This window comes from Eubalaena glacialis, chromosome 8 (genome assembly GCF_028564815.1).
Source record: "Eubalaena glacialis isolate mEubGla1 chromosome 8, mEubGla1.1.hap2.+ XY, whole genome shotgun sequence".
NCBI classification, from domain to species: Eukaryota; Metazoa; Chordata; class Mammalia; order Artiodactyla; family Balaenidae; genus Eubalaena; species Eubalaena glacialis.
This window is the reverse complement of record NC_083723.1, coordinates 129,484,608-129,502,326: the sequence shown is the minus strand read 5'-3', so window position 1 is coordinate 129,502,326 and position 17,719 is coordinate 129,484,608.

The window sequence follows — 17,719 nt, the reverse complement described above, 5'->3', positions numbered from 1 at the left end:
TTCTTGTTTTCTTTTCAATATTAGGAGGAAAACAATCGATCTTTCACCATTAAGGTCTTTTGTTCTTTATCAAGCTGAGAGAATTTCCTTCTGTTCCTAGTGTGCAAAGAATTTTTATCCTGAGTGGATATTGAGTTTTATCAAAAGCATTTTCAGCATTTATTGATATGATCATGCAGTTTTTCTTTTTTGTCCATAATACGATGTATTACATTGTTTGGTGCATTACTTTGATTATGATATAATATGATGCATTACATTGTTTGATTTTTGACTGTTGAACAAGTCTTGTATTTCTGAGATAAACCTAACTTGGTCATCATGTATTATCCCTTTTTAAATATGGATTCAATTTACTGATATTTTGCTAAGGACTTTTGTGTGTATTCATGAGGGATATTAGTCTATAGTTTCATTTTCTTGTAATGTCTTTTTCTCATTTTGGCATCAAGATAATGCTGGCCTCATAAACTGAGTTGGGAACTTTTTTCTCCTCTTCGGTTTTCAGGGAAAGAATGTGTAGAGTTGTTTGTTTGCTTGTTTTTCCTTTGAATGTTTGCTACAATTTACCAGTAAAACCATCTATGCCTGGAGGTTTTCTTTCTTGAAAAGTTGATAATTACAAAATTCTTTAGTAATATAGAGCTATTCAGACTATCTGTTTCTTCTTGAATGAGATTTGGTAGTTTGTATCTTTTAAGAAATTGGTCCATTTAATCTAAATTGTCAGATTTATGGGCATAGAGTTATCTATAGTAGTCCCTTATTTTCCTTTTAATGTCTTTAGTTTCTTTAGTAATATCCCTTTATTAGTTTCTGATAATAATAATTTGTGTCTTTTCTCATTATTTATGGAGCAGTCTGGCTAGGGGTTTATCAATTTTAGTGAACTTTTCTCAAAGTATAAGCTTTTGAGTTCACTGATTTTCTCTATTGTTTTTCTGTTTTTAATATTATTGATTTTTGCTTTCATATTTATTTTTTTCCTTTGTCTTCCTTTGTGTTTAATGTTCTCTTTCTCTAGGTGAAAATTTTTCTTTTTTTTTCCAATATAGATATTTAATGCTAGAAAATTTCCCTCTAGCCATTGCTTTAGCCAGATACCACAAGTTTTTAAATGTCTTATTTTTATTTTCATTTAATTCAAAATATTTTCTAGTTTTTCAACGTATGTTAATCAGGCCTAGTTTATTAAACTATATTCTAATATTTTTGGATTGCTTGTTCTATCAGGTACTGAGAGAGGTACTTGAAAATCTCCCAATATTATTACAGGTTTTGGGGTTTTTTTGCTTTTTTGTTTTTGTTTTGTTTAGTTCTGTATAGTTTTTCTTTATATATTTGAATCTATGTTATTTGGGGCATACATATTTAGAATTACTAGAGTGTCCAGTGAATTGTACTTTTATTAAGAAATCTATCTCTTTATCTCAAGTAACGCATTTTTTCTTAAAGTCTACATTGATATACAGATATATAATCTTTCTTTTGGTTTATGTTTGCATCGTATTTTTTCCCATCCTTTTACTTTCAACCTGTTTTATATTTACATTTTATATGAGTCTCTTAGAAGAAGCATATAAGTTTTGGGTTTTAATTTTATTTTATAATTATTTGTTCTATTTACATGTAATTATTGATATATTTTAGTTGAAATCTACCAACTTATTAATTGCTGTCAACTTGCCTCATGTGGTTTATATTCTTCTTTTTCTCTATTCATCTTCCATAAGATTGATTATTTTTTGTTCTTTTCTTTTTTCCTTTTAACTATTAGTAGTTATAGATTCTATTACTATTCTCTTTCTGAGACTCTCAGAAAGAGAGAGTCTCTTTTTGAGACTACTACAAGCATATTTTAATTAGAAAATTCAATTTTAAATTAGCATTTTTCTTCTTAAAATTTCAAGGAACTTTGAACACATTTAACTTCATTTACCACCTCACAAATCATATGTTGTTTATATCATGTATATTTTTTAAAACTCTCCATACATTATTGTTGTTGCTGTTACTTTATTAAATCCATCTTCATGCAGATTTACCACACATATTCACTCTTTTCATTGTTCTTTATTCCTCCCTGAATTTCTGGGATTCTATTGTCCAGTATCACTATCCTTCTGCTTAAAATATTTAAACAGACTTTATATATTTCCTTTAGAGAATTAGCCCTTCTTGTAACAAAATCTCTCAGTTTTGCTTATCAAAAATGTTTTAATTTTTATGGGCAGAAGACCTAGATAGACATTTCTCCAAAGAAGATATACAGATTGCCAACAAACACATGAAAGAATGCTTAACATCATTAATCATTAGAGAAATGCAAATCAAAACTACAATGAGATATCATCTCACACCGATCAGAATGGCCATCATCAAAAAATCTAGAAACAGTAAATGCTGGAGAGGGTGTGGAGAAAAGGGAACCCTCTTGCACTGTTGGTGGGAATGTAAATTGATACAGCCACTATGGAGAACAGTATGGAGGTTCCTTAAAAAACTAAAAATAGAACTACCATACGACCCAGCAATCCCACTACTGGGCATATACCCTGAGAAAACCATAATTCAAAAAGAGTCATGTACCAAAATGTTCATTGCAGCTCTATTTACAATAGCCAGGACATGGAAGCAACCTAAGTGTCCATCATCGGATGAATGGATAAAGAAGATGTGGCACATATATACAATGGAATATTACTCAGCCATAAAAAGAAATGAAATCGAGTTATTTGTAGTGAGGTGGATGGAGTTAGAGTCTGTCATACAGAGTGAAGTAAGTCAGAAAGAGAAAAACAAATACAGTATGCTAACACATATATATGGAATCTAAGGGGAAAAAAAATGGTCATGAAGAACCTAGTGGCAAGACGGGAATAAAGACACAGACCTACTAGAGAATGGACTTGAGGATATGGGGAGGGGGAAGGGTAAGATGTGACAAAGTGAGAGAGTGACATGGACATATATACACTACCAAACGTAAAATAGATAGCTAGTGGGAAGCAACCGCATAGCACAGGGAGATCAGCTCGGTGCTTTGTGACCACCTAGAGGGGTGGGATAGGGAGGAGTGAGAGGGAGGGAGATGCAAGAGGGAAGAGATATGGGAACATATGTATATGTATAACTGATTCACTTTGTTATAAAGCAGAAACTAACACACCATTGTAAAGCAATTATACTCCAATAAAGATGTTAAAAAAAAGTTTTAATTTTTAAATTTCCTTATTATTAAATAATATTTTTACTGAATATAAAATTTTAACTTGGTGCTGTTATTTCCTTTAGCATTTAGCAATAACATTCTGTTTGTTCTGGACTTTTTTTTTACCTGAGAGGTAAAGTATCTTCTAATTATTATTCCATTTAATAATTGTCTGCTTGAAAGATTTTCTTTTTATCATTAGTTTTGACAAGTTATACCATGATATGTGTAAATGTGGTTTTGGGGGGGATTTATAGTGACTCGAATTTGAGGTTTAATGTCTTTTATCATATTTTGAAAATTCTCAGCAATATTTTTTCAGATATTTTTTCTGCTTCATTCTCTCTCCCCTCTCCTTCTGCAATTACAATTATAGCCATGCTAGATTTTTTTCACTATTTCCCCTATGACTCAATCTCTTTTTCTGTATTCCATATTTTTGTTTCTTCATTCTTCATTCTATAAATTTTTTCCTAAACTCTCTCCCAATTCCACTAATTGTTTCTTTAGCTCTGTCTCTATTAATCTCATCCATTGAATTTTTAGTTTTGGCTATAGTACTTTTTTGTTCTAGCATTTCCATTTGGTTCTTATGTCTATTTCCATTTCTCTGCCAAAATACCAGCCTTGTCTTTTATTATCATTTTATTAAGAATGGCTATTTTAAACTTGTGGGTCTGTAGCTATTGTCTATTATTTCTTTCATTTTTTTTCAATCACATTACTTGTCTCCTTGAGACAAGGTTTTTTTTTTTTTACAGATGTATATTTTATATGGAAAAAAACAGAATGTTTAAGACCTAGGATGAAATTGTATTTCTTGAGAGAATTTTGTTTATTTTTAACAGTCAGCTAGGCTAAGAGCTTTAACGATTCCAGATCACCTTAATGTATTTCTAAGGATTGAGAGGATTTGAATCTGGCTTCAGCCCTTGCAAGGGCTGGTATATTTCTGAATTTCTTTTGTACTAGGTAAATCCCTGATACGTCAGGTCCCTCATTTTCTTGGAAGAAGCTATATTCCAATTTTCATCCCTCTTTCCCTGAAAGGCTATGCTAAGCTTCTGAGCCTTTCATTTGCCTTTGCCTTTTCAGGAATCAGTAAATGTTTCTATAGGAAAAGCATCTTTGGATTACCTCCTTTTTCCCAATCTTGGCCCCATAACTTTGGTAGCTCTCTGAGGCCTTCAAGCAAACGTTTTTATCTTTGTCCAGCTTTTCTAGTTGTCGTCAGTAGCCTTTTTCTGAATTACCTAGTCTACCACTAACAAAAGCGGAATTCCCCCAAAATAACTTTTAAATTTAACTCAGGAAACTTCTAAATGTATTACATATTGATTATGTTAGTTATAAGATTCTGCATTAACCACACTGCAGAGGTGAAAAAATACAATGGACCTTGCCTTTTGTGACAGAGGTAGCCAATATTCATTTGCCCCTTCATTTTCAGGAATAGAACATCTGGCTCTTTGGCTGGGTATATGGCCACCCAAAATATAGCCTAATTTTTCAAGCCTTTCTTATAGCTGAGCATGCTTGAGAAATGTTTGGTCAGTGGGATGTGTGTGTGATTTCCAGTCAGTGTCCTTAAAGGAAAGAACATGACTTCCTTCATTTCTTCTGCCATGCTGCTGTCTGGAATGGAGAAGCAATGGCTGGAGCTCCTTTCAGCCACCTTGGATGATTGGACGACCTTGGTGATGGAAGTTCTTCAAGACAACACAACAGAATGGAAGGAGACTGGATCCTTGACACGATAGACCATTGTGCCAATGTTCAAATTGACCACTTCTGGACTTCTGGGATGTTATAGAAAAGTAAAGGTCTGTCTTATTTAAGTTTCTCTTGTTTTCTTTAACTTGTGGCTAGAATGCCCCCAAGGAGCTTATCTACATGCATGAATTAAAAGGAAACCTAATATAAGATAGCATGTGATGTGTGGCAAATGGGTGATATAAATCATACGTATTATTAAAACTCACAGGAGGCAATTAGGGTCCTGTAAGTTACTTGAAGGTTTAGTAAGAGAGGAAGAATTTCAGTTTCACCTTGAAAGAGGGATAGGATTTACATATGCAAAAAGGAATGAATACAGTAATGAGCAGACAAAAGACATATTTATGACCAGGTAGCTGACCAAACTGGTAGAACAAACAACAGGATTCTAGCGGGGGAATGTGGCTGGAAGAATTGGTTGGTATGTGATTGGACAGACCCTTGAAAACAAGCCAAAATGACTGGATTCTATTTGCTGAAAACTTATAGACAAAGAACAAGCCTGATAAATATTTAAGTATTCTGAGAATTGAAGTCATCCAAGGACTGGTCCAAGCCATGAAATACCACCTGAGTCACCTTATTCTACTGTGCTTTGCATTAACACACTTGTCAAGAGTTTGAGAACGGAGATAAAGGATTTCCAGACCATGGTGTGGAAAACTGCTCATAAGAATCCCTTAGAGCTGGAGAATGGCAAGGAAAACAGTCAGTGGAATCTTTGTCTCGGGGGAGTCAGAAACCAAATCAAAATTTTTGATGCAGAGGAAAATTATGATAATTTAAACATTTTTTTTCTATCCCTCCAACAGGTTTTATCATTACACTGTCAGATGGGAAAAGTATTTGTTACAAAATTTTGATTTTTTTGCCAAGAAGGATATTTCATGAAGGGAAACCTGGCTTGAGAGATGCAGGCAGAGAATGCTCTGCTTATAAATTTTACTTTGTAGCATAATGTCTGATTACTAGAGGCAACTGTGAAAATGGGGCCAGAAGAAAGCCAACTCTCCATATAAATATGCTAAATAGTTTCCACAGAAAATTTTCTTGCAGGCACTTAAAAAAAATTAAAAATTCACTAGGAAAAAGTGGAATGTTTGTTGTTATAAAAAATATGAAAAAAGGCTGGTATTTGTGAAAAGGCCTATTTTGGAAATTATCACATCAACATAGGTAATGCTATTATTTCGACTAATTAGATTTTTCCCTTCCTCCTTAGGGACTACCTTACAGTTACACACCCAGGCCTGCGGGGCTTTGTGTGTTGTGGTGTGGGTCTATGTGACAGAACAGAGCAGAGACCACAGTTATTTTCATGGAATTTTTGGCAAGTATACAAAATACGAAAATTTTCACTTGGGTTATGAAGGGAATGTAATTTTGAACTCTATTATGGAAAGCACTACATTTTGAGGTAAATGTAAATACCCCATCTTAAACTTACTGCCAACTTCCTCAATAAATCCAACCAAAGCCGTCAGCCGTCAGTTGAGACAGCCCATTTCCACCAGAATTCTCTCCTTCTTTTATTCCAGTGGATTTAACTGAGACTGTAGCTGCCCAGACCCCGTGCAGTCAGGTGTGGCCGTGTGACGGCTGCTTGCTGATGGAACGTGAACAGAGGTGATGTGAACACCTGTGTCTCTGGTCCTTCACACCCACCCCCGACGCTGCTCCCATCTAGCCCAGCGGCTGCTGGAACAAAGCATCGACTCCACGCTTCCTTTTGCCCAAGCCCCTCACTTAGTGCCATTTGTTCTTCCAAGATCCGGGGCTGGTGGGAGGTTAGCAAGACTTCTCCCAGATGGAAGGAGGCCCCAGCTCCTCTGTGACACCTTCCTCAGGGAAAAGGAGACATTGAAAACTCAGGCCTGCAAAGAGACCACCATCCAGATGCTTTAGCCTTTTCCTGGATATACAGAGTTCTCCAGAGTTATAACAGGATTTCTCCTCTCACTGGGGGAGCACTAGGGTCTGAAACGGAGGGGAAGGGTAAATCGAACCTAACGCAGTAGAAAATGGCTTCATTTACTAAGCAGTATTAATTTCAGTTATTTTCACAAATAAATCTTTTAAAATTGTAAGTACCTGCTATGTTCTCTAGGTCCTATGTTGAACACTGGACATAAAAAGGTGAGTTATGTACGGAGCTGACCTCAAAATAGTAAGGTAGTTCATGACACAGTGTTTGGGGCTTGTTGACATCAGTGGGCGAGGAAGCACGTGTGCTGAAGAGGAGAAGAGACACTCTGGTTCCTCTTTTGAAAGCTCTGTTAAGAAGCTGAGGAGGAAGAGCTTGAAGGCAACTAGGTTGAGAGTACATTTGAGAATGTTTTATACTTGTTTGATGTCTTATTTATTCCCCCTGGGATGTAAATTATTTGAGAACATTAACAGCCTGAGGTAAAGAGCTAAGAGAGAAAGAAATGCTGAAGCCTCAAGAGAGAAGAATAAAATGAAAATGATGCCAGGAGGGAGGGAAGGTTATGGAATAGGTCAAGATTCCCGAGCGAGCTCTGCACACCCCCCATCCTCCACGGGCCTCTGAGAGACTCGCTCATCAGCCAACTATAAATCCTGGGAGTTTACAGCCCTTTTGAGAATTGTAAAAATGGGGAAACTTGGAAAATGGAAAGAACTGTAAAAATGGCTGTTCTTTCAAGTTTGGTATCTGTGACCTCTTTCATGTTTACCATTGCTCATGAGATGGGAGGGGTTAGCATAGGTAGTAAATAGCAATTCATATATTAATCTGGTTTGCCTGGAAAAATTCAAAAGTCAATGAGAACTTTATGAAAATCCTCCTATTTCAAAACCAAATCAGGGGACTTCCCTGGTGGTCCAGTGGTAAAGAATCTGCCTTCCAATGCAGGGGACGCAGGTTTGATCCCTGGTCAGGGAACTAAGATCCCATATGCCACGGAGCAACTAAGCCCACGCGCCACAACTACTGAGTTCACGTGCTTCAACTAGAGAGAAGCCCGTGCACCACGACGAAAGATCCTGCATGCCTCAACAAAGATCCCGCAGGCCGCAACTAAGACCCGATGCAGCGAAAAAAATAAATAAAATAAATATTTTTTAAAAATCAAATCAATACTTGCTCTATGTGTCCCTTTTTAGGGGATGGCAGCTTGGACACCCTCTACCACAGAAGGTCAACAAAGAAGGGGGAATGTGGTTGGAAGATACAGTGAAGGCGATACTGAAAGAACACCAGGATCTAAACTACAACCCAGGTTAGTCTCCTTCTGAATCTGGTTGGCTGAACAGCCCTTGTGTTTCATTCAATTTTCCTAACATAAATTTGTCAGGCGGTCTGTTCTCATTTTATTTCAGCCCATATGGTTTAAATAGAAATAGGATTCTCCTTTTTTTCTACATTTCCATCTAAATGAAATTCTATTTTTATTCAAGTGAAAATTTACTGGTGATCAGAGTATGTCTGTTCTAAAGATAGAGTTCACTGCCTAGAGATTCCGTAGGTGGTCTCACCTTGGAGTGGAGTCTTCAGCCGCTATCCACGTGAGACAGTGGGTTTCTGTTGAGGGGTTTCTGAGCCATCCAGGGCTACTCTTCAGTCAGACTTCATGGGTTGTTTCTTTTAAACAATTGGAAAACAAGAGGTCCTGGATTAACAAAACAAAATATTATATTGGGACCACTTGCTTCATTAACTTTATGTTAACATTGTCTCTGTTTTCTGATTCAGCTGTACAGTCAGTTTTCCTTTCAGCAAAAATGCTTTCTGTTTGCCATACAACATTGCATGGGGGATTCTCTGGTGGCGCAGTGGTTAAGAATCCGCCTGCCAATGCAAGGGACACGGGTTAGAGCCCTGGTCCGGGAAGATCCCACATGCCGCGGAGCAACTAAGCCCGTGTGCCACAACTACTGAAGCCCTCACACCTAGAGCCCGTGCTCCGCAACAGGAGAAGCCACCGCAATGAGAAACCCGTGCACCACAATGAAGAGTAGCCCCTGCTTGCCACAACTAGAGAAAGCCTGCGCCCAGCAACGAAGACCCAATGCAGCCAAAAATAAATAAATAAATAAAATCTATATTTTAAAAAATCGCACATATAGTCAACAATAACGTCTTGTGCACTTAAAATTTTCTTAAGAGGGTAGGTCTCATGCTAAGTATTCTTACCACAATAAAATAAAAAACTTTAAATGTTATTTTTTTCAACTCAACAGGAATTTCTACCCTTCTCTGTCTTTAAATTTTTTCAGAGTAAACTCAGGAGCAACACATAGTTTTAGCTTTTTTTTTATAGTCTCAAATCTAAATTTTTAACACTCTCAAATCTAAATTTTTAACTCTATCCTATGACAGTGAGATTTTGTACAATATCTTAATATGACAATTTCTTTAGTTAAGAAACAAGACCTTACTATCATCATTATTAATTTTATAGAATCACTAAGTTTCCTTATCTGCAAGTGAACATGCATTTACTTGGCGATTCCATGATGAGTGCGTTAAAGAAAAGCAACTGAAATTTTATGCCAGATTGGTAGGAAAGAAGAGTCACTTAAATATAAACTGTGCCTTTTGGGCCCATTATTCCTGCAGTATTTTCTATTTTACAAGCTCCATAGAATGCCGAGATGTGAAAGTGGCTGAAATGGGTTAACACAGGCTGAGGACAAGGACTGTCTTCTCCTCATTGTCCTTCAAAAGTCCTGATGCTTCCCACCCCCAAGGAAGCATAAACATAGGCGTATGTATGCGGAAGAGGTAATTGGACCACAGGAGATGTTTCAATATTGGGGGGAAATCTATTGGTCCTCCCAAATCCCAATATTACTTATTAAAATAGTTTTTTGGTTAATGACACATAGCCTAATGACCACAACTTACATTTATTCAATTTACTCTGTGCCAGACAAGTTAAAGTTCTTTCACAAGTACTGACTTATTAGTTCTAGTTGAATAGGTAGAGTCCTGATGCCACAGAGTTCACAAGTGTAGAGATGGAGACAAGAGCAGAGGTCTTTCATGCTCTGCATGAAAAATGAGAGAAATGTAGAGAGACCTGAGGTGTTGGGACTGGATGGTGGGAGGGGCCGGGGGAGGTGAAGATGGAGCCCTGTGGGGCAGTGCAGACACAAAGCTCAGCAAAGGGTTTTTCGCTCTCCAGTCTGTGAAATCAGGATTGTTTATTTGTTAATGGAGTGATCTCAAGGTCTCGTTGGGGGGATGCATCTCATGCTCACAAGGACCAGAAGTGGCCTGTTGTCCAAGAGAGCTGGAGTGGCAGATGGTGGGCCACTTTGAGTTTTAAATGCTCTGGGCTCTTACTGTGCATCTCATATAATAAGCACCTAACAATTATATGCAGATTGAATAAATAAAAAGTAAACAAATCTATGAAAAGACTTAGGAAAATATATATCAAAACATTACAGACATGATCCCTGAAAGATAGAAATGTAGACAGTTTTAATTTTCTTTGAGTCTACCAAGTTTTCTGCAATGAACGTTTATTATTTTCATGATTAGGAAAAAAAAAAGATTTAAAAACAGCATAAACAACAAACTCATCAAGTGAAAGTAGCATCAGAGTAAGAAATGATGGCAGGCAGGGGGACAGAGGAGGCACCGAACACGCCAGACTTTTGAGCACAGGTGTCCAGGGCGTGCGGAGCTCTCAGGGCAGAAGCTCGTGCTGCGAGGTGACTGCTCCTGGCCAGGTGCAGCTGCTGGGCACTTGAAAATGCAGATGTGTTGTACCTGCAAAATACACACCAGGCCTCAAAGAAAAAATGTAAAGTATTTTATTATGATAATTCCATGCATTTATGCCCTCTTTAATTCTCTCAGCATGTTTTATAGTTTTCACTGTGCAAGTCTTTCACCTCCTTGATTAATTCCTAAGTATTTTATTCTTTTTGATGCTATTGTAAACGGATTATTTTATAATTTCCTTTTCAGATTGTTCGTTGTTACTGTATAGAAATGCAACTGATTTTTGTGTGTTGACTTTGTGTCCTGCTACTTTGTTGAGTTCATTAATTCTAACATGGATTTTTTGGTAGAATCTTTAGGATTTTCTACATATAACATCATATCATCTGCGAACAGAGGTAATTTATTTCTTTTTTTTATTTTCTTTTTGTTTTATATAGCAGGTTCTTATTAGTTATCTGTTTTATGTATATTAGTGTATACATGTCGATCCCAATCTCCCAATTCATCCCACCACCACCACCACCCCGGCCACTTTCCCCCCTTGGTGTCCATACGTTTGTTCTCTACATCTGTGCCTCTATTTCTGTCTTGCACACTGGTTCATCTGTACCATTTTTCTAGATTCCACATCTATGCGTTAATATACGATATTTGTTTTTTTCTTTCTGATTTACTTCACTCTGTATGACAGTCTCTAGGTTCATCCACGTCTCTACAAATGACCCAATTTCGTTCCTTTTTATGGCTGAGTAATATTCCATTGTATATATGTACCACACCTTCTTTATCCATTCATCTGTCGATGGGCAGTTAGGTTGCTTCCATGACCTGGCTATTGTAAATAGTGCTGCAATGAACATTGGGGTGTATGTGTCTTTTTGAATTATGGTTTTCTCTGGGTATATGCCCAGTAGTGGGATTGCTGGGTCATATGGTAGTTCTATTTTTAGTTTTTTAAGGAACCTCCATACTGTTCTCCATAGTGGCTGTATCAATTTACATTCCCACCAACGGTGCAAGAGGGTTCCTTTTCTCCGCACCCTCTCCAGCATTTGTAGTTTGTAGATTTTCTGACGATGCCCATTCTAACTGGTGTGAGGTGATACCTCATTGTAGTTTTGATTTGCATTTCTCTAATAATTAGTGATGCTGAGCAGCTTTTCATGTGCTTCTTAGCCATCTGTATGTATTCTTTGGAGAAATGTCTATTTAGGTCTTCTGCCCATTTTTGGATTGGGTTGTTTGTTTTTTTAATATTGAGCTGCATGAGCTGTTTATATATTTTGGAGATTAATCCTTTGTACATTGCTTCATTTGCAAATATTTTCTCCCATTCTGAGGGTTGTCTTTTCGTCTTGTTTATAGTTTCCTTTGCTGTGCAAAAGCTTTTAAGTTTCATTAGGTCCCATTTGTTTATTTTTGTTTTTATTTCCATTACTCTAGGAGGTGGGTCAAAAAAGATCTTGCTGTGATTTATGTCAAAGAGTGTTCTTCCTATGTTTTCCGCTAAGAGTTTTATAGTGTCCGGTCTTACATTTAGGTCTTTAATCCATTTTGAGTTTATTTTTGTGTATGGTGTTAGGGAGTGTTCTAATTTCATTCTTTTATATGTAGCTGTCCAGTTTTCCCAGCACCATTTATTGAAGAGACTCTTTTCTCTATTGTATACCCTTGCCTCCTTTCTCATAGATTAGTTGACCATAGGTGTGTGGGTTTATCTCTGGGCTTTCTATCCTGTTCTATTGACCTATATTTCTGTTTTTGTGCCAGTACCATATTGTCTTGATGACTGTAGCTTTGTAGTATAGTCTGAAGTCAGGGAGTCTCATTCCTCCAGCTCCGTTTTTTCGCTCAAGATTGCTTTGGCTATTCAGGGCCTTTTGTGTCTCCCTACAAATTTTAAGATTTTTTGTTCTAGTTCTGTAAAAAACGCCATTGGTAATTTGACAGGGATTGCACTGAATCAGTAGATTGCTTTGGGTGGTATAGTCATCTTCACAATATTGATTCTTCCAGTCAAGAACATGGTACATCTCTCCATCTGTTTGTGTCATCTTTGATTTCTTTCATCAGTGTCTTATAGTTTTCTGAGTACAGGTCTTTTACCGCCTTAGGTAGGTTTATTCCTAGGTATTTTATTCTTTTTGTTGCAATGGTGAATGGGATTGTTTTCTTAATTTCTCTTTCTGATCTTTTGTTGTTAGTGTATAGGAATGCAAGAGATTTCTGTGCATTACAGAAAGTTGTATCCTGCAACTTTACCAAATTCATTGATTAGCTCTAGTAGTTTTCTGGTGGCATCTTTAGGATTATCTATGTATAGTATCATGTCATCTGCAAACAGTGACAGTTTTACTTCTTCTTTCCCAGAAGAAGTAAAAGAAAATCTTTTAGGATTTTCTACATATAACATCACAACATCTGCAAACAGAGATAATTTATTTCTTCCTTTCCAATTTGGATGCCTTCTATTTTTTTTTTTCCTTATATAATTGCTGTGGCTAGAACTTCCAGTACCGTTTTGCTCACACATTCTTTTCTTGACTTTCTCCACATCTTCTTTTTGTTCTTTGAGCACCTTTAAGGCAGTTGTTTTAAAGTCTTTTTCTGGTATATCTGCCATCAGGTAAAGGTACAGTACATTCAGGGATGGTTTCTGTTGATTTTTTTTTTTCCCTTTGAATGAACCATACTTTCTTGTTTCTTTGTATGTCTTGTGATTTTTTTGTTGAAAATTAATTTGAATCTAATAATCTGGTGACTCTGGAAATCAGATTGTTTCCCCCTTCCCTAAGGTTTGCTTTTTTTGTTATTGTTTTTGTGTATTGCTTTTGTTTGGTTTGCTTTGGTTGTTATAGGCCGTCTCAGTGCCAAAGATCAGCCTGAAGTGTAAACGTAAGATCTTCTCAGGTCTCTTCTGAGCCTGCACCTTTCCCAGGCATGTGTGGTCACTTTCTAACTTACCCTATATATGCAATCATTTTTGAATGTCCTAGTCTTAATGTCTGGTTCCCAAAAAGTGAAAAAGAGAAAACTGTTCAAGCCTTCAACAGGCCCAAGATAGTTACATCAGACAGATTCTGCCAGTGCAGCTGTGGTCTAGGTGGGGAGAGAGACCCCTGGTGCTCCTGCTCTGCCATTTTCCCAGAATCCTCCTGCATTCAGCTCTGATGCTTTCTGTCTTTCCAGGAATTTGTTAATTTCACCCGAGTTATCAGTTGCTCTTGTACTTCCTTGTACTGCCTTTTATTTCATGAGGTCAGTAGTGATGTCCCCTCTTTCATTCTTGGTTTCAGTAACTGGAGTCATCTTTCTTATTCCCCTGGTCAGTCTAGCTAAAGGCTTGTCATATTGATATTTTCAAAGAACTGACTTTTTGGTGTCACTGATGTTTCTATTGTTGTCCTATTTTCCATTTCATCTGGTACTGCCTTAATCTTTGTCATTTCCTTCCTTCTGCTTCCTTTGGGTTTATTTTCTCTTATTTTCCCAGTGCCTAATGGTGAAAGTCAAGGTTATTGATCTAAGATCCTTCTTCTTTTTTAATATAGACATTTAGAGCTATAAATTTCCATCTAAGAAGCATTTTAGCGGCATCTCATAAATTTTGGTATCTTGTGTTTTCATTTCCATTAATCTCAAAGTATTTCCGAATTTACCCTCTGACTTCTTTCTTGATCCATTGGTAATTTAGAAGTGTGCTGTTTCATTTCCACACATTTGTGTGTTTCCCAAATTTCCTTCTGTTAATGATTTCTAATTTGATTCCATTGTGGTTGGCAAAGATACTTTGTGTAATTCAATACTTTTAAATTTATTGAGGCTTGGTTTGTGGCTGAGCATATGGTCTATCCTGGAGAATGTTCCATGTTCACTTGAGAAGAATGTGTGTTCTGCCGAGGTAAGGTGGAGTGTCTTAAAGATGCTACTAGGACCCATTGATTTATATTGTTGTTCACGTCTTCTGTTTCCTCGTTGATCTTCTGCCCAGGTATTCTACCTAGTATTTAATGTGGAATACTGAAGTTTCCAACTATTATCCTTGAATTGTCTATTTCTCCCTTTAATTCTATCAGTTTTTGTTTCATGTATGTTTGGAGACATGTTGCTAGGTGTATATATGTTATAATATCTTCCTGGCTGGTTGACACTTTAATCATTATGCAACATCCCTTTTTATCTCTAGTAACTAGTTTTGTTTGTTTTAAAGTTTATTTCATCTAATATTAGTGTAGCTACTCCAGCTCTTTTATGTTTGTTCTTTGCCTGGTATGTTTTTTCCCATTCTTTTACTTGCAATTTGTTTGTATTTTTCAATCTAATGTGTGTTCTTTTGGACAGTACATAATTGGATCTTGTTTGTTTTTTTTTTAATCTAATCTGACAAATTTTGCCTTTCAACTGGATTATTTAATCAATTCAGTTTGAATGCTATCATAATATTGTTGAATTGACATATGCCATTTTGTTTTTTGTTTTTATATGTTTCATATTTTTGGTTCAGGTGTTCCTCCCTTATTGCCTTCTTTTGCATTTAGAGAATATAGTGTAACATTTGAATTCTTTTAATTATTTTTAAATATAATTTTTGTGTTATTGTCTAGTGTTTGCTCTAGGGCTTACAGTATACAACTTAAGTCATCAAAATCTACTTCAGATTTATACTAATTTATTCCAATGACGTATAGAAACTTTATTCCTATATAGCTCCTTTCCCTCCCGTTTTTGTGATATTACTGTTATATATGTTCCAAGTCCAATGATACATTTTATTAATTATTGCTTTATATAATCTTATGTCTTTTATCAAAGCTAAGATAAGAAAGGAGCATAAGTATGCATTTGTAGCATCTGTCATATTAACCTTTTTAATTAATTCTTTTTGGTTTTCTTAAGTTATTTCTGTGGATTTGAGTTAGTCTGGTCTCATTTCCTTACTCCAATGCACTTTGTTCCCTCCCAGTCCATTGGCCAGTATATTACATTTCAGTATGTTATTGGCCCCCAAATGTAATATATACATATTGTTTTATGCAATTATTTTTTAATCAGTCAAAAGAAAAATGGAGAAGAAATGTGCAGTGTTGCTATATTTTGTAATTAGCTACATAATAATCTTTTCTGGTGCTCCTTTCATGTGTGCATGAATTTGAATTACTGTCTTGTGTCCCTTGTTTTCAGCCTGAAGAACTTATTTCTTGCAGGCAGGTCTTCTAGCAAAAAAGTCCCTCAGTTTTTCTTTATCCAACAAGGTCCTTGTCCTGACTTCATTTTGAAAGATACTTTTGCTGGACTCTTTTTAGTTTCCACACGTTGAATATGCCATTTTGCCTCCTCTGGCCTCAACTGTTTCGGATGAGAAATCAGCTGTTAATCTGAATGTTTTGGGATGAGTCGGCTTTCTCTTGCTGCTTTCAAGCTTATGGCTGTCTTCAGCTGTCAACATTTCAGCCATGATGTATCTATTTGTGGATTTCTTGGCTTTTACCCTTCTTTCTTTTCCTTTAATTTTTTTGATGGGTAGATTAATGGTTTTCCTCATGTTTGGGAGGTCACCAGTTATTGTTTCTTTGAATAGTTTTTCATTTTCTTTCTCTTCTCCTCAATTACCTCCTTTGCACATATGTTGTGCACCTAATGGAGCCTCAAATTTGTCTTCAGTTCCCCCCCTCTGTTCTGCAGTGCTGCAGTGTGTGATCTCTACCGATCTTTCTTCAAGTGTGCTGATTCTTTCTTCTGCCAGCTCAGCTCTACTGTTAAGCCTCTCTGGTGAAGTTCTGATTTTGCTTATTGTCATTTTCATCTCCAGCATTTTTACTTTATTCTTTTCAATAATTTCTCTCTTTATTAATATTCATATCCTCTGTTTAATGAGACACTGTCATCATACTTGCCTTGAGTTCTTTAGGCATTTAGTTCTTTGAACATCTTTATTATAGCTGCATTGAAGTCTCTGCTAAGTCTACCATTTGGGCCCCTTCAAAGGCAGTTTCTCTTGCCTGCTTTTCTCCCTGTTTATGGATCACACTTTCTTGTTTCTTTGCATATCTCAGAATTTTTGGTTACAAACAGGATATTTCAGATAATACATTGTAGCAACTCTGGATACTGATTTTCCCTCCCTGGTGTTGTTGTTTGCTTGGTTGTTTATTTGTTTAGTGCCTTGGCTGACCCAGTTCTCTGAAGTCTATCTCCCCACCAGCTTGCCCCCCTGATAACAGGTGCAACCCCTAATATCTCCAACCAGATTTTCCCCCCATTTATTTTTATTTCTTCTAGTCTGGCTACCTAAGTTTCACCTCTTGGTCAGCACAAGTCACTTTTTTGTCAAAGGCTGTGTTTAAGCCCCCTTAGTCAGGGAGATTTTTCACCATTGAATATGTTATGTGTGTGGGGCTTGGAAGCAGCTAACACAGCTCAGAAAGTTTACCTTCTTTGCCTCCTATTCATCCAGACAGCGGTAGCTTGTGTTTTCCCTTTCTGACCTCTCCTGAGAGACACTGCATGAGGCTTGAATACAGTCTTCCTGCTGCCAGGGTTGACTCGCTATTACTTACAGGCCTGGCTCCCTAGGAGTTACCACTGGGTCAGAACAGCTTACTGTTTGCTCAGTTTTGGCCACAAGTCCCTTGTGCCTGTGTGACTCTGCCATGTGTTGATGGTCTGTGTGTGGCTGGGAAGTGTTTTCAAGTCTGCTGTTCTTGACGTGTGCACAGCCTCATGGATGCCCAGGGTTGATGTGAGCCCAGCAGAGCCCCTGCTGTCCCTGGTTGTCTCCACGAAACTTTGGCTGCTCTGGCATTTTGCTTACAGCATGGAGCTACCAGCCCTCTTCTTAGTTTCTCTCTACCAAGATGTCTATAATTGTTGACAAGGCGCTTGGGCGAGGGGTTCCCAGTGAAGTCAGGCCCTCGGGCAGGCTGCAGAGATCTCCAGGTTGTGTCCTGCCTTCCTTCTGCACCACTGCCGCAGAGTGGTGTGGGGAGGGGGCCCTCTTTTCCTGGAGTGACACCCCTGCTCTACAAGTGGGT